We start from the raw sequence: 21671 nt of genomic DNA, 5'->3' as shown, positions 1-21671 counted from the left end.
GGCGGGAGGCTCTGCGTCCCCCCGGCACGGCTTGTGCCCCGCTGCCAGCGCGGCCCCCCTGCCCGCGTTTGCTGCTCTCCGGGCCAAGTCCGGTCGTTGCTCCCCGTTGCAACCTGAGCACCCCAAACGGTGCTCCCGGTTCCCCGGCAGCGCGCCCGGGCAGCCCGGCGTGGGCGGGTTCGGTGCGGGCGGCCCCCCCTCCCAGCACCCCGCAGGCGGCGGCAGCGCCCGGAGCCGCGCAACGAAGCCGGTCCCGGTGCGCTGAAAGCAGACGGGCCCAGCTCGGTACCGGTACCGCACCCGGGGGGCCCGGCCCCGCCGGTCTCCGGCCGCTGCAGCCCCGGCCGCGGCCCCGCGGTGGCGCACGCGCTCCGCGCCGCTCCCCGCGCGGGGGTCCCCGCGGCAAAGCGGAGCGGCCCCGCAAAGCCCTGCCCGGGCCCGCGGTGCGGGGGGGAGCGGGGCACCCAGCCCCCGCCGCGGTGCGCGGGTGCGCACCCCCCCGCCCGTGCAGCGGCTGCCCCGGTCCTCGCGGGCTGGGGCATTTCCAAGGCCCCAGAGCCGCCTTGCTCCTTCCAGCGCCGCGGAGGCGCCAGGCAGCGGCTCCCTGCGCGGGTGTTGCGCAAAGCGCGACGGAAGCTCTCTCCGTGCGCTGTGCATCGAGCCGCAGGCGAGAGCCGGGAGCTGCAGGGACGGAGGGGACCCGGGCTGCCCCCGACCCTGCTCGGCTGCGAGCGGAGCCAGCCCGCTGTCCCCCGGGGGATCTCGGCACCCCGCCCCCGCTGCAGCGCTTCCCGCCATCTCCCGAGTTAGCGTCAGTTTTGCTCAGGGAGTGACGTAACGGAGTTACGTACGGAGCGAACGCAATGGAGCTAACGTCAGTTTTGCTCAGGGAGAGCGTCCCCCTGTGGGGACGGACCAGGCCCTTGACGCCAGCTGTGCACCGGGCAGAAGGCTGGCCCAGCCGCCAGCGGCCCTTCCACCCTACACTACTCCACGATTAGCCAAAAATGTTCGCAATAAGATCCTTAAACTCCCGCTTCACCCGTTAAAATAGTAAGCAGCGCAACTAAAAGGAGCTTTACATAGAAATAAGTAAATTACTTTTTGGCAGAAGGATTTAGGGGCCCGAAGCTTGCATGCAGCCCTCTGGTAGCCGTTAACCCCGGGCTCTCTCTAGAGACCTCTGGATTTTTCCTGAAGCTCCTACTTCACCTTTCAATGAAAACAAAAAAACCCGCATAGCCCTTGTGCTTGAGACAAGCAAAAAAAGCACGGGCCGGTCCTGAAAGGCTCAAACCCCCCCTACATTTTATTTACAAAAAACAGCTGATGTCTTTCAAATGAAACCTCCCGGACTTGGCGCACTTGGGGATGGCAGAGCAGCAGGAGGGGCCTGCCCCGCACCGAGAGCGGAGATCTTGGCAGCAGAGCTCCCCCGTCCAACCGAACCACGTCATTTGTGGTCATTCCCCAAAACTCCCTGTGATCGATGCCTGATGGCACTCGGATGGGCAGGGAGCCCCGTGGGACCCCGGGGAGAGGGCCTTTACCAGAATAACCATTAGCAGAGCAGCCGGAAAGCAGATGTGGGAGACGATCAGCATCGGGAATGTGAAACAGGGCCTTGGGGACGCAGCGGGACACATGGAGCACTGGTGGGGACGTGCCAGCGGAGGCAGGTCCCTGGGTGCCCTTGGCATCCTCCCCCTCCCCGGGTATTTTTAATGCAATTACATCCCAGGACACAGAGCTAAAATTGGAACATTATGTGGACAAAGTATCCCAAAAGTCTCCCTCATCTTAAAAAAAGGAACTGCTGTTGCTTTGATTAGACAGCAGCTCCCTGTCCTGGCTCTCGTTGCAGTGTTTAAAAGGTCTGTCCTAATTGCGCACACGCTTGTCTCATTCACTTAATTTCTGCTGCGCCTGTTCTGCTTCTCAGGTGTCAGGACCATAAATTGGGTGATTCCTGGCTGGGACAGGTCACTGCACATGTGAGGACCTGCGTCTCCTTGACTGATGGCTACTTTGGGGCAGATGTCACCTTTTCAGCAAAGCACCAAGGATCAGGGGGGGCTATTTGGCACCCAGCACCTCGATACGGGCCCCCTCCCTGGGCTGAGGTCCCCAAGAGGGCCTCTCCATGGCCAGCCCAGCCCTCACCCTGTCTCCAACATGGCTGTTGTACTCATGGTGCCCACGCAAGGGAAGGAGGGGAAACTGAGGCATGGTGAAGGTTCAGCGACACCCCCACACCCCCACGGTGACGCAGGGGCTCTGAGCCAAACCCAGTACCAAGCACAGGGTCACCGCATCCCAGCTCCACCGCCCTATCCCACCCCAGGGCCAACGCAGCCAAGCCTTTGTCTTCTCCATGGAGGACCATGAGCAACCTCCTCTTTTGGGTGGTCTTCCCAAGGGGCACAGGGCTCCACCGGGATGGGGGGGCTGAGCTGCCACTCACCCACATCTGCCCAGATTTCACCTGGCTGATCAGCATCAATGACACCTCCCCGGGCCCACGATGCCCCCCCGCTATCCGCGGTTTTTGCTGCCCTTTGCTCGGAGCCGGCGAGGGCTGCGCCAGCCCCGCTGCCAGCCGAGCGGGGCCAAAGGCTCCTGCCGGGTGCGAAAAGCTCCCTGACAGATGTCCAAATCTCTCTGAAATAAAAGAAGGTCAGAGCAGCTTGGGTGTCACCGCAGCAGCGAGCGCTGCGTCAAAGCGCCCGTCCTCCCACTGTGCAGCGTTTCCAGGACACGCTGCCCACCCGGCACGGCAAGCCCCCGTCCCGCTCCCCGCCGGACACTGGTCCTCAGCCCTGGTCCCCAAGGCCCAGACACCCTGCAGACACACGCACAGCCCCAGCCCAGGACCACAGCACTCCAATCTCCGAGTCCAAGGGAGCTTTTCCCCTCTAGTCCTCGCTGCTTTTATTGTTCACAATCACTTAGAATAACAAATTGATTCTGGGATTGCCGTCCCCTCGTCCCCTGTCACTCCCAGCAGGCAGACTTGGTCTCCCCAGCCTGAGCAACACAGCAGGCTGTCAGGCAGGCAAGTCTGCACAGTGAGTCCCTAATTTTAAGGTCAGTTTTATACTCTTGTACAGTAGCCCATAACCTCAGGTCTCTCCCTCTTTTTTTAACACCATAAAAATGTTGCAAAAGGCTGTAAAGCACTGACAAATGTTAGAGAGAATTTAAAATCCAGGCATTGAATATCTGAAATAAGAAACACTCTGCTTTATAGAGGGTGCACGACAACAGAACTCGCCTCCTCTCCAGAGAGCATCCGTGCAGGTGGAAGGGAAATGGAGCGAGGCTCTGCCGGGCGAGGACACGCTGCTTCATCTGCTCCAGAACCTTGGCAGCCCCTGCTCCCTTCCCTGACCACTCCAGTTCAGCCCCCCCACGGACCACGCTTCCCCACCAACAGCAATTTCTCCTCCCAAGAGCCAGGCCAGATGCATTTGCACTGGGGGCCCGGGCAGCGCAACTCTGTCCCAACGCTGGCACTGGCCCCAGGGACGCTCCAGAGTAACTGTTCAGCTGATGCCACAGCCCAAATTCATTTCAGCCCCTGGAGAAGCCCGAGTGGCCGCCTGAGCACTCAGGGCCTGGCCTTGGCGTGCACGAGGCAGCGCGGTCCCATTTCCCAAGACCCCAGTGCCTCCAGGCTCCCTTTGTGGAACCGGGCTCGCCCTGCCCTGTGGTCCCCTCCGCAGAGAACGTCCCTGTGGCTGCTCTGCGCAGTCAGTGGACAAGTTTTTGAAGAAGCCCCACACTGGGACATCCTTTACTTCAGCTCCTAAATGTGAACCAAGCTCTTCAGAAACAACTTCCCATGCAGGCTGAAGAGAAAGCAGCTCCGTGCGGACACGCGTCTGCAGCCGCCCGTGCACCCCGAGAGCACGGGGACACAGCATCCCTCACCTCTGCAGCCAGGGAGGGTCAAGTCAAGTCTCGGTGAGCCCCTGGGCTGTGCGGGTGAACCAGTGTCCTGTGCCAGTCAGCCACCTTCTGCTGGGCAGCTCTGCCAGGAGCTTGTGGGAGACAGCAGCCCCCGGTGCCGGCAGGGAGGAGCGAGGGGGATTAGTGAGGGCGATGCCAGCAGACATCTGCAGCGTGCTGACACATTTATGCACCCTCAGACTGCAAAGGAGGAGCTGGAGCTCAAGGCACATGGCAGAGGGCTTGCAGCCACCCACCCTCAGTGCCAGGGCCCCCAAAATCTCCAAATAGCTGCTTTTTAGCAGAGGGAATAGGCTTGCACCCAGAAAAGCAGCTGGTTGGGCATGAGCTAAGTCAGCAGGACAGTAGGGTTCTGGCCAAGCTACGAAGTCCTGATGAGAACACGGGTTCGATGCACGTTGGGTCCTTTGCCTCAATTCCGATACTCCAGATAACCCAAGGACAGACCCAGCGAGGCTGTCCCGGGGCGCAGGGAGCACAGTGAAACAGCCCGGCCAGAGGCTTCCGTGCGGATGCAGCCCGAGCGTCTGCCCGGGGATGTTCTCCCAGTCCCACCCCAGCAGAGACCCCCGGGCTCCCTCCTGCCATCGGCACCGATTTGTGTCCCACGGGTGTTTTATTGGGCCCAAACACAACAGACCCAACACACGGGGCCAGAACCTCCACCCAAGTAAAACCACCTTCGCTGCAGAGCTGAAATGGCATCAAAATTGATAATCTGAAGATCTGTCCCATTCAGCAATCTGGAATCAGGGAAACTACCACCATAGACTAAAGTTGGGATGAACTTGCTAAGAGAGCAAGAAATCTAAAAAAAAATCTGATTTGAGTTCACATGATTCCATAACACTGAATCTGCTTTCCTGACCTCTGGTTGAGCGCACGTAATAGTAAATAAAAGCAACGGAAGTGGAAGAATTAGTATGAAAGTCGCCACCAACAGCTGTCACAAAACTCACTTAAATCCCCCGAGCAATGACCTTATTTGCAGTGGCTCTGTTTGCATTTGCAAAGACACACAGGAAAACCAGAAAAATACCACAAACCCTTACCCGAGCGAGCGTGACTGAAATCACTGCATCCCATCGCTGGCTCTGTTTGCACTTTTCTACTGAAATTTGTCATGAGAGCTGTTAGCGTGTCCCAATTAAAATGGGTTTAAATGCGCAAATTAGCCAATAGTTATACCATGCCTGGAGGTGCGAGTCTCAGCAGAAGGGCAGTTCGAGCCTCAGGGCAGCTCCATGATCCCGTCGCTGCTGCACACAGAGGCCAGGCAGGTATTTGCACTGGGGACCCCCGGCCGTGGCCACCCTTAGAGCCCCCCGGGTGCAGAGGAGCCGGGCTGGGGAGGCAGCCGCACCCTCCTGCCTTCACGAAGACCCCTCACCGCTGGTGTGTTGACTTCCAGCTGGGTCCAGGACAAAGCGACACTGAAGAGGCAGCGCCCGGTGCCCCCAGCCCAGTGCAGGGAGGCTCTTACCTGGTCGCCAAAGGGAGCGCCAAGCCCTGCCCTCTCGCAGCCACCGAGCCGGCTCCTGCCCGTGTGCTGCAGCCGTCGGGGCACAGCAGACACCCCTACGCCCGGAGAGCTTCCGACGCTTGTCTCGTATTTCAAGGAGCGCTTCAAATGCGGTTCGATCGCCACTAAATCAGCCCTCATCAGCAGCCTCCAGACGAGAGCCGGGGTGAGTACGCGCTGGGTGCCTGCAGCTCAGCAAGTTTCCAAAAAGCCCCGAGCGTCACGCGGGGGAGCCGGCGCCAGCTGGCAGGAGGCTGCACTGGAGGAGCTACCTTGAGCCAAGAGCAGGCGAATGCACCTGACATCAGCTGTTGGTGAACAGGGAGATGGGGGAGCTTCCCGGGCTCCCTCTAAGGTCGGACCCAGAAAATTCCCCGTGCGGCTTCACAAACAGGCACCGGCCGCTGGTAGAGGGATGCGAAGGCACCCGGCCTCGGCTGCAGCGAGCGCGTGGGTGCTGTGCCCCCCGGGACGGAGGTGGCCCGGGAGACCTGCTACAGCATCAGGAGATGCTCTGATGTCCTGGACTAAGAGCTAAGCAGATGCGGGCAGACCACAGATTTCAGAGGGCCCTGGCCATGCCCGCATCACTTTCAGCATTTCATAACACGGCATCAAACCAGCCCCCTTCTGCCCCCCCAGCCCCAACATATGCTCCACTAATGCCAGAGCGAGGCATGTTGTAGGATCAGTGCATAAACCACCCGTTGCCAGAGCAAGGATTAGTGTGAGCCAGCCCTCCCAAAGAGCTCAGGGCTGCGTGGTGGCTCCTGGCACGGGGACCAGGGCATGCAGGAGGCTCAGACCATCCTCAGACCTCGGGTCTGAGCCCCCCAAATGCCCGGGCTGGCTCTTACCCTCAGATGCCCCTCAGGGTCCCCCTCGGCCCTGCTCCCACGCTCTGAAGGGCAGCGGGACATCCTGCAGCACCCTGGGCACACAGAGGGCATTGCACGGGCACGCGGTGCTGCTGTGCCTGTCCTCTCGCTTGCACATCAGAGATCATCAACACCGCAGGGCTGCGTGTCCCCTGAATCAGCAGATCTCAGTCCTGCTCCCGAACAGCGAGGACAGCTAAAACCCGAACTGAAGGAGACGTTGTGGAGGCAACAACACTGCTTTTCTGTAGCGGTGCAGAGAACGTGTCCCCCTGCCCCAGGACCCGAAACCTGGGAAGTGCCTCTCAGCTCCCATCCCAGGGTCCCGCAATCCCTCAGCTTCCAACACCGCATCGGTAACAAGTTGATTAATCAGCTTCAGCAGGGACCGAACAGGCAGAGTGTGGGGTAATGAGAGAGGAAGCGTGGTGGTGGCAGGGCAGGCAGGACACACAGGCTGCATCTTTTTAGAATGATAAATGAGATGGTGCTGGGTCTGGCAAGCACGCTGCCCGGGGCACATGCCACGGCCAGGTCCCATGCCTCCCCCGTGGTGAGTGAGGGTGGGCTGGGTAGGCTCCCAGCAGCAATCCACCCGCTCTCACACCAGCAGAGAAAAAAGCAAAGCAAACACAGGCAGAGAGGCTGACATTTTGTCCCCGGGGATTCAGCTGTAAATGTTAGCACAGCTTAAGGGAGCAGCAGGAGAGGAAAGATTGAGGCGCCAGCGATTCATCATCCCGACCGGCTGCTGTTCCCCCCGGCTGCTCCGCAGGCTGCCGGCTGAGGAACGCCTGGCACAGGGCTTGCAAGATCACAAAATCCTTCAGGTTTCTTGTGATCAGCACAAAGATTAGGGCAGAGCCACCTACCACAAACCCGGGGCGAGCTGAGGCTGTGCCTGCCCTTGGTGCAGCCGCCCGGCACCGAGCTCTCCCCCGCACCACCCCGCCAAGCCCTCGCACGATGCCAAAACGCAAGGAGGGCACAAAGCTCCCGCGGGATGCAGGTGGGCAGAGCACCAGGGCCGAGCTGGCTGCCCACAGGCATCGTCCAGGGCAGGGAGGAGCCGGCAAGATGGGGATCTGAAGTGTTACGGCAGGAGAGGAATGAAACAGGCAGCTTAGCCGAGCTTTGGGGACAAATCGGGGATGTCACCCTGGCACACCGTTAATCATGGGGCGGCTGCCGGAGGAGCGCTGCCCAGCCGAAGGGATCTGGCAGATGACAGCTCTGGCTGCTCCCCGGCCTCTGCATCGCTCGCCTCCTAAAATAGACCCGAGGAGCGCAACCCGATGCAGCCACGGGGCAAGTCTTGGCCGAGCTGCTCCTCACTGGCTCTTCCTAATCACTACAAACAGGGTTGGTTTTTTTTTTTTCAAATCCCCCTGAAATCAAATCCAGACACTACTCATGAGATGGCAACGTCTCCTCTGGGCACAGGGCTGGCTCCCGTCACCCCAGAGCCCCGACCCTCGTGGCAACTCGCGCAGACCCATAAACAACGACGTGACGCTGCACATGGCGCGGCTTTGCTGGTATTGGAGTTCCTCCCGTGCTGCTCGAGGTAACCCCTGCCCTGATCCTGACCCTCACCGGTCACCTCACCGAGCTTGCTGCAACTATTTTCTCTTGGAAAATAAAATACAGAGAAACACGTTATGCCACGGGGAGGGGTCCAAGCCCCGGCAGCGCCTCCTGCCGCTCTCACCGCTCGCTAAAGCTGCCACAAGCAACCTCCTGAAGAAGATGATTTACCACATGTGCAGGACTCAGAATGAGATTATCGCATTAAACATTAAAAGTCCCAATTCAGAGAGCACCGGCCAGCGCTGCTCCCTCTGTGGAGCCAAACTAAATTTCCTTACAGCTGGGTTTGTGCTAGAGCCACGTAAGGAGAGAAAGCAAAGCTCGGAGGCCTGACCAGGCAAGCGCTGCTCAAAGCTTTGTCACCAGGTGAGAGAAGACCCTTCCCCGGGGCCGGCATCCCAGCCAGCCCACCCGGGCAGGATGCGGCCACAGCCCGGCGCCCGCCAGGCTCCAGCTCTGCCGGCCCAGCCCACACACCGCACCCAAGGCAGCTCTGCCGTTGCCACGCAGCACGGTCCTAACCCCGGCACCCGATACCAGGTGAGGGGCTGCCAGCTCCCGGCAAGCCACCACCCCCACCATGGGCACCGAAGGCTGGGCCAGCAGCGGCCACCACGAGAGGCACAAAGCCACGAGCATCGTGGTGGTGGTGTTCCCCCACCCACGGGTGCCCTGGGCAGGGGTCGGGGACACCCACCACGACAACTTACAGCGACGAGCCAGGGTCCCAGCACGGACCCACAGCAGAGGCGGGCAGGGTCTTCCCTCCCCGCTCCCCTCACTCCCACCTCTGGGTCAGGAGCTTTTCAGGGCAGAAACTGGCTTTTAAGCGTGTTTGTGGATAGCTGCTGACTAACACAGGAGACCTCCAATTTAAGTTGGAGCTCTTGCAGGCTACTGTATTACAATCTAAATTAAATATTTCATAGTGCTAAGCAACTGACATTTGAAATCCAGTCATCACAGGGGTATCAAATAAAGATATTTGCAACAGGATCTGTTTAAATCTGTGTAACGCTTTGGATCAGTCCATCAAAACAAGCCCATTGCTTTATTAAAATAAAAGTTATCAAAAACCCGATCTCCTGGAGGAGGCTCTGGAGCCCACACAGTGGAGCTCAGTGGTTCAGAGGAGCAGTAAATAAGCTGAGCCCTGCTGACCCACGAGCCTGCCATTAAAGCATAGCTTTGAAAGCTATTTTCATTAAAAAGTTAAGACTGGCAAGACACTTTGCATTACTTCTGCCTTCTGAACCTTCCATCACCACACGTTCCATGTATTTTAACCACCAGGACTGAAATACCCGTGCCTCCACAGAGGCTCTCCCTACAGGATCACTCACAAAAGAGCTTAAACTCACGAGGGAGCTGCACCAAACACCACAGAAACCAAAGCAATTTCTTCCCAGGCCAGGACCCCCCCCGAATAAAACGGCACATCAGGACCTACCAGAGCATGGCAGGGGCCGGGCTGGCAGAGGGTGAAGCGGTCCCTGCCCGGGCTGCAGGAGCAGGGATGCTGGGCAGGACACCCCCTCCCAAAGCCCCCAGGGCTGCTCCCCTCCCCTTCTTATACCCCTCCCAAACTCAGCCCAGCTGGGGCTGCCCTCCAGCTGGCTGTAACCCACCACCAGCCGCTGCTGACAGGGGGATTCACCGCAGCAGAGAGAAGGAAAAGCATCTTGCTAAAAAGGAAACCTGTTTTCAAACAGATCTCTCGGCTACGTGTGTTACAGGAATTACCGTGAGGTTGTTCAGTTCTGACAAATGCCTCATTTACCTCCCCAGTTAAGCAATATGCTCGCCGTATAAAAACACACTTAAAAAATGAAACTTTGTCAAAATACAACAAAACTACTTTCATTAACCTCCCTAAAAAAGTGCTTGGAAAGATAAAGGCTGGAGCAGGACTCTCTGCATCAGTCACAGCGGATGTGGCAGAGTCTGGGCAGCAGGATCGGGCTTGACGATGGTGAACACACACGTTCAAGGTCAAATGTGGGAAAAATTTGCTTACCAGCACGCAGTTCAGTCCCATCAGCCTCAGTGGGAACTAACGGCTCCCCGAGTGCTTTGTCACCGGGACTGCTCTCAGCTCTGCCCCCCGACCGCTGCCTACCAAGCCCTGAACTCTGCGGAGAAGGGACCAAGAGAGAAAGCCTGCCCGCGCCGAACGCGCGGCACGAGGGGCCGCCCCTCCGCTGCTCCGCCCTGGCACGATCTGCCCCAGATCCGCAGCGCTTGTCATGGCTCTGAAGTTCCCAAACCTCCCGACTGCCGGGAAGAGCTTGAAAAAGCGTCTCTAGCTGAAAGGCAGATCACAAGTAAAAAGAACCCCGAATTTATTGTTTTCTTAGAATTTAGAGTGGGAGGAAAGAAAATGGGACGACCCATGATTTTTTAATGCCTGCAGTTGGCAGTTCCATATTTAATGTGACAGCATCCCTTTAAGAAAAATATGTTCATACACAAGAAAGAAAATAAATTGGCAAAGCAATTTGCTTTCAAGCCAGCCTGACAATTCCCCACACAAACACTTTACTGCAGCCTTGGTTGAGCCACAGTGGCCGGCACTCCGTGCTGGGCAGCATATAATCTAAGAGTTTAAGGATGCTTCACTGGTTGACAAGCCCATCTGCTAATACTGGAAGCAGTAATTTATCCCAGAGACGGTACAAAGAAAGAGTGGAAGAAATAATTCATTGTGTGTGAGACAACGAGGAGACACGTTGTCATGTTACCACGCTGACAACCCCACAATACAAACAGAGATGCTTGTTACAGAGTCTGAACCCCGGCACGATCAAAAGGGTTTCTTCATTTGGGGTAGGAAGGGAAAAAAAAAAAGGCAAGGTAGAAAGGAAAAGGAGAGCTAAATCAAAGCCTGTGCTTACCATTTCTTATGAAAGAAACTTGTGAGAAATGCTTTCTGCAGAGCAATTAGTAACCAGGATCTGAGGCGAACGCCGTACGGGCAGGACCCTGCGGGACCCACTGCTGCCGGCCCCCTCGGGGCTGCAGGAGCATCAGCCTTTGGTCCCGGCTCAGGGCAGCGCGGAGGGGGACATGGCCGAGCCGGCAATGCCAGCAGGGACGGGTCTGAGGAAGGCAAAGCGTGACAACACCGGAGCCGCAGGGAGAAGAGGAGCCAGAAACCGGGGACCAAAACCATCCCTCACTTCTGCATCCACCCCGGTCTCATGCCTGGGCTAGAGAGGGGCCACACACTCAGCACTTGCCACCTTCGGATTAGCCATGGCACTGCCCCCATCTGCAGATTACGTTTGCAACCTTTTATTTGTTCATAGAAACGTTGAGGTGTTTACCAAAACCCCTCCCGGAACTCCTTGCCGCCAGCCGAGCCTGGGGAACCAGTCTGAGGCAGTCCGGCCATTCCCATCACCGCCGGCTCAGCCGGCTCGCCCCGTATCCGAGCTGCCTCCCAGGAGGGGGGAGCTCTGCCATTTTCCTTTTAATTGGTTTTACTCCTTTTTATTAACTGTCAGCTACCAGTTCTCCACCAGGTTTTGCAGCTTTTGCTGGCTGCTCCGAGGCCCTGGGGTGCATGGCCTGGCCGCCCCGGGGCGATCGGAGCCCCGCAGCGCCATGCTGCACCGCCCGGTGCTGGACCACGGGCACCCCTGGGCTCCCTGCCGGCAGCAGCAGCTCTCAGGAGGTTCCACCACAGCAGGTATTCGGGTGACCTGCTGGACCCTGCACCTCCGGGGCACCCCGACGCCTCTCGCTTGCTCGCAGCACCCAAACGCCACCGCGGCACTAGCCCAGCCGGCTCAAGTAGCCCGGCCCCGTGGCAAAGGCACCGGCGAGCAGCCAGCCCCCCTGGGGGATTTGCCTCAGCCAGGTCATCAGGGTGTTTGTGTGGATCTGGCAGAATTATTAAACCCTCCGGACCGTGACAAAATCTCGCAGGTGTCGGAAGGGCTCTGCCTCGGGGCGGCCGGGGAGAAATGCAGAGACATTCCCGGGCTGCTGGGAAAGACGGGGCTCACGTTGGTATATGGGAGCACTTTGGGTCCCTCCAGTCGTCAAGCCCCTAAGGCCTTGAGCCTGTTCAGGGTGGTCCCACAGCCCGGGGGCAGCACGGCACGCCCAAGCCCCCCGAGCCTGCTGGCAGCGAGGACCAGGAGATGCTGCGGAGGGATTCCCCAGGAGCAATGGGGCCGCAAGGGTCCCGTCACAGAGCTACGTGAGCGGGAGCTGCGCTGCAGGAGCGCTGGCCTTCAGCCTCAGCTCACATCTTGAAACGCTGACTTGTCTGCGAACCGCTGGGAAGCCACCACTGACAGGCAGGGAAATTAAACGGGACAGATGATAATTAATTGTCCATGTCTTTCAGTGTCTCCTGGATACGGACTAATGAAGTTATACATTACTCGCTGGCTAGAGGACAGAAGGAAGAGGGAAAGAGTTTTAGAGCTTGGGTTTAATCGGTTCAGCGATAAGCGTGGCCTGAATTAGTCACCTCCTCTCCGCACGCTGTTTTGGTTTCTTCGGCTATCTCCAAGCTTGGCAGCCCGTGGCTCCCGCGAGCCGGCTGGACTCATTCCCCTGCTTTTGCAGCGCCAGAATAAAGTTGCAGGAACCCAGTCGCTGCAGCGCGAGGATCTTTCGCTGTAGCAGAGGTCACCGGTGTCAGGAGAGAAGCACGTGTGTCCAATTAAACTGAGAAACCTTTGCTCCAAGAAGGCCAGAAGGCAGCAAGTGTTGGCTGGCAGTGCAGGTGGCAGCTCTAATATTTATTTGGGCAGCACCATTAACGTTATTTAATGAGCTCTAGTGGGTCAGCTTTCCTGTTTGAAAGGAATTCGTAAATGGACTCATGAAAAGTTACTTGTCTCTCTGCCATGGAAAACACGTGGACACGGGCTGCGAGCAGCCAGCCCCAGGCACGCAGAGCCGTGCAGGGTACGTGCTGCAGCCGGCGCGCTGCGCGGGCGGGGGGAGGCTGGTTTGTAACGGCACAACGCTCGGGTCCCACCTCCGGCGCGGCTGGCGCAGGAGGAGGGACCGGTGATGGGACTGGGGCTCACCCCCAGCACTTAGCGAAATTTTGCCCGTTTCCTTTCCCACTCCAGCCCCGGGTGCTCTGGGGCCACAGCTCTGCACCCGCTCTGCACCACCGCGCCACGAGGGACAAGGAGCCCGTCACTGCCCCGTGGCCAGGAGAGAGCTCGAGCGGTTACGGGGTCCCCACAGGGTGCAGGGGTGCCCGCAGGAGCCTCGCTCAGCCCGGTGCAAGCCAAGGCACCCGGCGCCCGCCTCCCTCCTGCGCATCGGTGCTGAACGGGAAAGATCTCCCTCCTCCCTCCTCTGCCGCTCACCTGCCTCCCACACCTCCCGGCATGCGTGATCGTGACACTGCGATCGCTGCGGCGCTGTCGCCGCAGGGGCTGCCTGTCACCGGATGGTGTCTGACACAGGGGGGGTGGCAGGGCTGGGCACGGACGGGGCAGCTCGCATCAACCCCCGTGCACGGCTGATGAGCCGCACGGGAGCCACGGCCAGAGGACAGGCTGGCTCCTCCGCCGCGGCATTCCCAGGGCGAAGCTTGGGAGCTGCCGTTCCTCCAGCCGGGTGCAAGACGCAGCCCTGTGCTCGGCGCTGCCCGCCAGCGGATTCCAGGCGATGGGAAACACGGTGGCAAGGTGGCCCGGGCAGAGGTGCTGGCAAGTCCGCCTCCCGGGATGCACGGCCGCCAGACAACGCAGCCCAACCGTGCCAAGGGTCCGCGCGTATTCATGCGTGGGCACAGTGCCACCCTCGCAGCCGGGATCGGGGGAGGCAGCCAAGGCACGGTGCCGCAGGCTGCCTCGGGGCGTGCGCCGGGGCTGGCATCCCAACAGGAACCCCAGCAGCCAGCCCACGGCCAGAGCTCCCCGCTCCCCGGGGCAAGCGTTGCTCCCAGGCAGATGGGAGCCGGAGGGGCAGCAGGCGTCCAAACAGGGACGTGCAGGGGGGCAGGAAAGGGGCTCCTCGTTTCGGCCCCAGCGCACGAGCCCCGACGCTGGCCGCAGCCCTGCGTGCCGCCCAGACGCTCGCTAACCGGGGAGGGCGGCCGGAGCATTGCCGAGCGGCAGGCACGCAGCGTGCCAGCCCTGCGCCAGGCAGCAAGGCCCGCAGCGCCCGTGCCCTGTGCCCGCCCTGCCGAGCCCGGCGCTGCCCCGGCACTGACCGCAGCCACCCAATGCCCCGGGCGCGCGGGGATGCGAGTGGAGGACAGCGGCGAAAGGCTCGTCTCTGCTGGCAGCTGGCGAGAAGCGGAGGCGTTGCTGTTATGAAAACATGCGAGGGCTGTGTCTGAAAACATTGCGAGGAGCCAGCTACATAAATAGGCCCTTTATGGCTCTTTCCTGCTCTGAGACAGGCCCTTTCACTTGCGCTTGGCTCCGGCATGGCGGGGTTACTCGGCTAAAAGAGCTCTTCGTGTCGGGCGCGGGGGAGGCACCGGCAGCCGGGGAGGCTGAGAGCCGCGGCGCAGCAGAACTGCCCGGCCCAGCCCCACCACACCGGCACCCACCCAGGACGGGAGAAGAGCTGGCTTGGGGCAGGTCAGAGGACGACAGCGACGGGGACGGCCAGAGTCCAGCGCCAAGTGAGCCAGACGGGCATCAGAGACGCCACGCAGTGCCCGGCCAGGAGCATCCTGTGCCTGCCCCGGGGCATCGCTCGCGGCGAGGCTGGGCTCCAGCACGGGACCCCCCCTGCGCCAGCCGGTCCCCTCTAGCCCGGGCAGAGCAGGACCAGCGGATTGAGGCCCATCCGTAGCCCAGTCCCACGCTGTTTTGCACCAAAGCCAGAGAGGCCCCTGGTCCCTGCGTGCAGACGTGGTTTGCAGACTCAGGGCTACCCCGCAGCTCCCAGCTCCTTTCTCCCCCGCAGCAATCACCCCCCTGCGAGAGCGAGCCTCTTCCAGGGATGGAGCAGCCGATGCCGAGATCCCCACAGGCTCTGCGTGCCGGCACCGTGCTCTGCTGCCTCCAGCTCCCCGGCCCCGCAGGCTCCCTGGAAATGGGGCTGTGCAGGGAGCTATTTCTGTCTGGAGGCTCCAGCAACGTGACACCCACCCGGCCCCCCCAGCAGCACGGGGCGGCAGCCCTGCCAGCATCCATCCCTCTGCCTTCGCAGCTGCAAATTTGTTGACACCTGAGCAATAATCTCTCCTCCCTCATCCGAGATGCTTTGGGGCAAATGGCAGAGCGAACCGCGCTGTGGTCCCCAGGAGAAGGTGCCTCTGGCACCCAGGTAAGAGGGCAAGCAGGAGGGGACCGGGGCTTCCCCGCGCCAGAAGAGTCAGCCGTGTTATGGGGGGAGCCCGCAGCCCCGACTCCCACCCTACGCCTTCGCAGGCAGGTTTGCAGCCCTGCCTCAATCCTTTCTCAGTATTTCCAGGTCACACGCTTGAGAAAGAAGCATGGCAAATCCCAGCTCTCCAGCAGGATTTTCTGCTTGAAGGACAAGAGCCTCCGGCTCAGGTGATGGGGGCAGGAGGCAGCTTTGCTTTCCCGGGTCCCAGGATCTCAGACTTGCCTCCACCGTGGTCACCCAACCACGGTTCCAACCCCCAGCACCCCTTCCCGAGCAGGGGGTGCTCCCGCCGCACCAGCACCCCGTGGAAAAGCAGCTCGTGTCCCCAGGCAGGAGCTGCGATGCCAGTGGAGAGGGGCAGGGACCAGGACGCAGTGACCCGTGCTGTCATGGGACACGGGCAGCAGCTGCCCCGCTGCCACCACCGCCGCAGGGAGCACACCTCGGCACCGCAGCACGTGGGCACCATTAATCAATGGTTTCGTTAGGGAGTCATCATTAATTGAGCACCTCCAGTGGCCCTAGAGCCCGATGATCCATCCGGTGTCAGGAGCTGCGCGTGCAGCAGCAGCTCTTTATTTCTTTCGGCCACATCTATTTAACGCCATTACAATTCAGTTTATGCCCCCTCAGCAGCAAAGGTCCCCCCAGTGTGGGAAAGCTGGTGACTAAAGCAGCGGGTGAATGATTAGTGACTCAGCGGATAATTTTGCTCATCTCGTGGCTGTTTTTAGCACGGGGCGGACAGAGCTCGCGCAGCAAAGAGCTGGCACCGCCACCACTCCCACCCCCCCAGGCATCCCAGCACCGGGCTGCCCACCTGGGCTGGGGAGCTTTGGCAGCCAAGTGCCCGCTTCATGTGCTTCTCCTCTGGAAAACAGGGAGAAGAAATCAGACAACGCTGCCACGGGCTTTGGCTTTTTCTTAATTCTCCCTTTTATTTTTTCCTTTATGACCTGGGAAAAGGAAAGGGGAGTGCTACGGCCCTGGTTAGCCGGGAGGCGCGGGCAGCCCCGGCAGCACGGGCAGCCCCAGCAGCGCTCGCTGCGCAGTTCACGCCGCGCCGGAGCTGACCCGGCAGCAGCTTTTGTCAAGAGCAAAGCACTAAGCTCTCGTCTTAGCAGTAACTGATGTCTGAAAACACCAGGTGCCGGCTTGAATTAACAAGCTCTTTGAGCTGGAATTCTGCTGCGAAACAAGCCAACGCTGGGGCGAACACTGCCGGAGATAACCTCTGCCCGTGCCATCTGCAGCAGCAGCGTGAGGGCACCGGCCCTGCCCAGGCTGCCCGGGCAGCCCAAGGACCGTGCGAACGGCTGCGTGCCGGCAGGCTGGGGACGGTGACAGGGACATGTCATGAATTTCTTCTCATCTTTACAGACAGGGCAGCCGCAGCACATCAGCCATCCAAGCGCTGAAGCCCGATGCGGCGAGAGCCGGGTCCAGCCCTGGGTGGCTCCGTGCCCGGCGGTGCTAACCCAGCTGCCGGCGTTTCCAGACCTCTGGGTGACGGTGCAGGAGCAGAGGTTGAGGTCCACATCCTTGGTGCCATCACCGCGCTTGCACCAATCCCCCTCCATCCTGGCTCAGCCACCCCCAGGTCGCCCGTGCCACCTCCCCGGCACGGGGCCGTTGGCCGTGGTCCCTGCACCAGTGTGACCAGTGCGACCAGTGCCAGCCGCTCCCGTCTTCCCCGGGGAGCTGCCGGTGTTGATGGCAGACGGTCCCCCAGCATCGCCAAATGCTCTCGCCAAACCGACAGGGCCCCAGAGCGGCTCCTGGGGAGGCGGCCCCAGCCATCGGGGGGATGCGGGGACAGGGAATTGCTCCTCCCTAAAGCGGCTTCGTTCTCGCTCTCTCTTTAATGATTTCCCAGCTGCTTACCCATTTTAGCTGATAATGGGACTTCGCTGTCTATCTGGGTTTGAGAGTTGCTTGCGCTGTTCAAGCTGAAGAAAATCAATTCCCCTCTCACTCAAGTCTTTCCAAGACAGATGAACTGAAGATCGCGCCTGCCTGAGCAAAATATTTATTCAGTCTGGGAACAGATTTACTTTTGAACCTTCTATAAATACAGCTGAGGGCACTGATTTAATCCCTTACCAGAAGACCTAATTTTATTTGTTTTATGTTTTAAAAAATCCCCCCTTTTCCAACGCCTTGTCAGCAGGTGAAGAAAGGCAGAAATGTTGGCACCCGCCTCAGCAATGGGCAGAGGGCTCCGGACTGCAGCCGTGGGTGCCGGCGTGCCCGTGCATGGTCCCACAGTGGGACGGGGCTCGGCGGTGCTGGGGAACGGGCGAGACCCCTGAACCGCCGAGGTTTGGGCTCTCTGGGGACTTCCTGCTCTTGATTACTGATTTACACCCCATCGAAGCGCTGCCGGGGGCTGGGGCAGGCAGAGAGAGGCCAAATTCTCCACAGAGGCATCTTTGTGACCCTGCCTGCCCTGCCCGCACAAGGCGTCCCTGTGCTGGGGGCAGAGCCCACCGCCCTGCCTGCCTCGGCGCGGCCGCTGCCCAGCCCCACGCACGACCCTCTGCGGCCCCCCAGGACCGGTGACCGCCGTCCCATGGCCACGTCCCCCCCGTCCACGCGAGCCCCCCCGGGACCAGCCACCCTTCGCTCCATCTGTAGCCAAAACAGGCTTCATGCATCGTGTGCTAATTAGCATTCAAACAGGCCGTCTCTTTATTAGCGATGCAGCTGGCACTTTGCCACAAGCCAGCGCCTCTCCCCATCGCCTTCCCCGTGGAAGCGCCGCGCCGAGCAGGGACCCCGCTCAGGACTGCGGCTTCACGCTGGCCCTGACGCCCCAGACCTCGGCGCAGGCAGCTGCCTCCATCCTCCCCTGCCTGCTGTCACCCCTGTCACTTCAGAGCCAGCGTTATCTCTGGCCGGGGCTGCAGAGGAGTCGGGCTCCTCGCAACCGGCATGAGAAGAAAAAGCTCCTTCGTCAGCTGGGTGTGGGCGGGCGGTGGGGAATTGCCCCCCGGGGCACTCGGGGGTGTTCTGCCGCCTGCCAGCATCTCACCAGCGCATGCCACCGCCTTCCTCACCAAAGAGAGGATTTGCCCAAGTCCTTAGGAGGGGAAACGTTCCCAAGGATGAATTGAAAAGCTTTCCCACTGCTAAGCAGAGGCCAAACCCAGGCACGCGCTGGAGCCGGATCTCCTGCTGCCAGAGCCCATCTCGGTGCTTTCCTGGGCCGCGCTCGCTGCTGCCCGCAGCGCCCTGCCCGCACGGGGCAGCCCGGGCACCGCAGCAGCGCTGGCGTCACGCGAGCATCCGGAGGTGCAGGTGGCTGCCGGGTTTCTGTAAATCCCTTTGACTCATCCGCTGCCTAAGCCGGCGCTCATCCTGCCCTGCGAGCTCCCAGCCCCGTATCACCGCGTGCCTTCCAGTGGTAACGGAGCAGCACAAATAATCTCCCCTCCGCGTCTGGCCGGGGAGGCGAGATACCAGCGTGGATTAAAATGCCGGGGTGCCCGTCCCAGGTCCCTCCACAGCAGCTCCTGGGCAGGAGCGAGATCATGCGCGGCCACGGGACGAACAGCCTGACCCCCAGCTTGGACGAGGGGGTTGCTGTGTTCCCGTTTGAAAGACCCCCTGCCACATCCCCACCCCACGGAAGGCTCCTCCGAAGGCACAGCATGCCCTATGCCACGACTGGCTCGCTAATTTGACACACTTATTAAATTGCTATTATGCCTGTTTGCTAATTACCTTCTCTGGAAACCAGAGAGGACAAAAATTTGACATTGAGCTGTGAAACTCTGCAACCCTACGGATGCTGGCTGGGCCTGGGGTGCCCAGCGGGGCTGGTGGGCGAGCAGGGGACTGGAAACGCGGCGGCTGCTGAAGCATCCCTCCCTGCCCCGCCAGCCGCAGCCCCACCGCTGCTGCCGCCCCGCGCTGCTGTGGGACGGGGAGCGGTGACCGCAGCAGCCCCGGTGAACCCCCCGCACCGCATTCCCGGGGCATCAGAGCTGCCCTTCCCGCACCCTGTGCCTCCCGGAGCACAGATTAATCTGGGCGCGCTTTAATCCTCTAAAGCCCTTTCGTAACAGCACTCAAAAATAAGCCTGGAGAGTTCCTAATACTTCTTGAAAATTTGGAGTTGGGATATTTATAGGCTCTGCCCTTGCGTGTGACGAAGCGCACCCGGCGATGGGTGGGAGGGCTCTGCTGCCAGGGGCGACCCACTGCCGGGCCCCCCAGGGTCAGCCCCCCAGTTCTGCCAGGAGCCCGCTCTGTGCCTCTCCCCCGTCTCTCGCCAGCTTGGTAACAAGCTTCCCTTGTTTGGGATTTTTATTTTTTTTTCCTAAAAACATTTCAGGGCTCCTCAGAAGAAACTCCAACTCCCAGCGCACAGTCGGGCTCTGTGCTGAGATGCCTCCAGCACTTCAAACGAATGCAAAGCAGCGGCGCTCCTCACCAAGACAAACAGCGTCTGTGCACGCCTCCCCTGCCACACGTGTTCCCTGGGAGGACAAGGGCAGGATGAGGGGAGCAGATGACAAACAGCAACGGGAGAAGTGACACTTCAAAAAAAAAAAAAACCAAACCAAAAAACCCAGCCTGGAGGAGCCCAGCCCCACCTGGGCTGCCGTTGTTTTTCTTCCCAATAAACAACCGACCCCGAAGGCCGGAGGTGCTCGGGGCAGGAGCGCGGCGACACGCTTGAGGCTCCCAGCTGCTCCGCTTCGCTCTCCAGGAACGCGGCACGAGGTGTGCTCCCCCAGGGACCGTCACGGTCCCCATCAGCATCTCCTGCACCAGGCTTGGCACAAGGACAAAGAGCCGGAAAGGTCCTGGAGAACCGATTCCCCTCCAGAGGTGGGTTAGATCCTGCTGGGGGACGTGGCCTCTCACCGGCTGCAACCGCGCGGTGAAATCTGCCTTGGTGACGGGCAGCGCTTGGGTCAGCCCAGCCCTGCCGGAGGCACGGCTTTAGGCAGGGGCTCGCGGGGCTGGCATTGCCCCCGGCGGGGACAGGACATCGCGTCCTCCGGGCCAGCCCTGACGCCTCTATCTGTCCCAGAGCAGGGTTCTTGGGTTTAAAAACATTAATTCTCAGCTACCGTTCTTTTTTATATCTTTGTGACTTGCAGATTAAACGAGGAGAGCGCGGCAGACGGTGCTGGTGCTGGATGAAGGAGCGGCACAAAGCCTTCAATTATTTCTCCACTGACATGGCGGGAATTCTTGCTGAAGATCCGTACCCACGAATTACCGCCCAGGCTCACCGAGAATTACTGAGGCAGAGTCGTGTGGGGAACCAAATGCCAAAGCTCTGTGCAACGTCAGGTGGCAGAAATTACCCACATCCACAAAAACCCGCAGGGAGCTGCTTGGTCAGGGCCACCGAGAAACATCTGCACGCAGAGCTCCGACCCCGTCCCCAGGCGCTGAAGCACGGGGGCTGTTCGATGTCGCTGTGCCTCGGGGATGCACCGCGCAGGGCAGAGCCGGGTCACCCGTGCTCTTCGTCGGCGGGGCTGCTGCCGTCTCCCCCTGGGAAGCAGAGGCCGCGCAATGCCGGCCGGCGGGATGGCGATGGGGCAGAGCAGCCGGGCGAGGGGCTCCCCGGCTCCCGGCAGGGAAGAGGGATCGGCTCCCCCGCGCGCAGCCCTCTTTCGTGGGGACGGACCTGGCTGCTGACGGGAGGCTCCTGCTCCGCTCGCCAGCGGGAACGTTCCCTCCACGCCGCTTGCAGCAAACCGTGACAGCCCCCGGGCTGCCGGCCAGGCACACAGAAACCCTGGGAAAGCAGCCCCCCCGAAGGCTGCGGCACCGGGGCAGGGTCCTGCCACGGGCACCACCCCGGGAACTGCTGCTGCCCGGAGGAGAGAGCTTGAAGTGTTTCGAAGCCAGAAATCCCTCTGGGCACTGTACCTCGCCCGCCTGTGGCCGGGATGAATCCCCGGGCAGGATGGGGCCGGGACCTGTCCAGCTCCATGCCTCTTCCAAAAGCTTCTGGCCAGGAGGCTGGGGTCCCGCTCTGAGGTCTGGTTTCCAGTAACCACTCTGGTAGCCATTGGCACCTCTGCCACACCGGCCCTGGGCTTGGCAGTGCCAGGGAGCAGCCGGATGGCCAGGGCAGTGACACCGCAGCACCTGCAAGGCCCAGGTCACCAGTCCCACGTGTCTCCTGCTCCAAGGGACAAAGGAAAAAAATAACCCTAAAAAGCTCTTGGCCCTTTGCCACGCAGTTTTACAGAGAGGTGACCTGCTGCTCCCCGCTGCAGTGGGCTGCGGTACTTTTCCCAGTTCAAAGGCACCAGAGGTCTCAAAGAACTGGGAGGCGAAAGGAAGTTGAGAAGCAGCCTCTGATCTTACGCTGGAAAAACCCACCCCACCTTCAACAGCTCCTTCATCCC

Source organism: Ciconia boyciana, chromosome 22 (genome assembly GCF_034638445.1).
Source record: "Ciconia boyciana chromosome 22, ASM3463844v1, whole genome shotgun sequence".
Lineage (NCBI taxonomy): Eukaryota > Metazoa > Chordata > Aves > Ciconiiformes > Ciconiidae > Ciconia > Ciconia boyciana.
The sequence above is the reverse complement of the archived record's forward strand: the minus strand, read 5'-3'. Positions refer to the sequence as shown.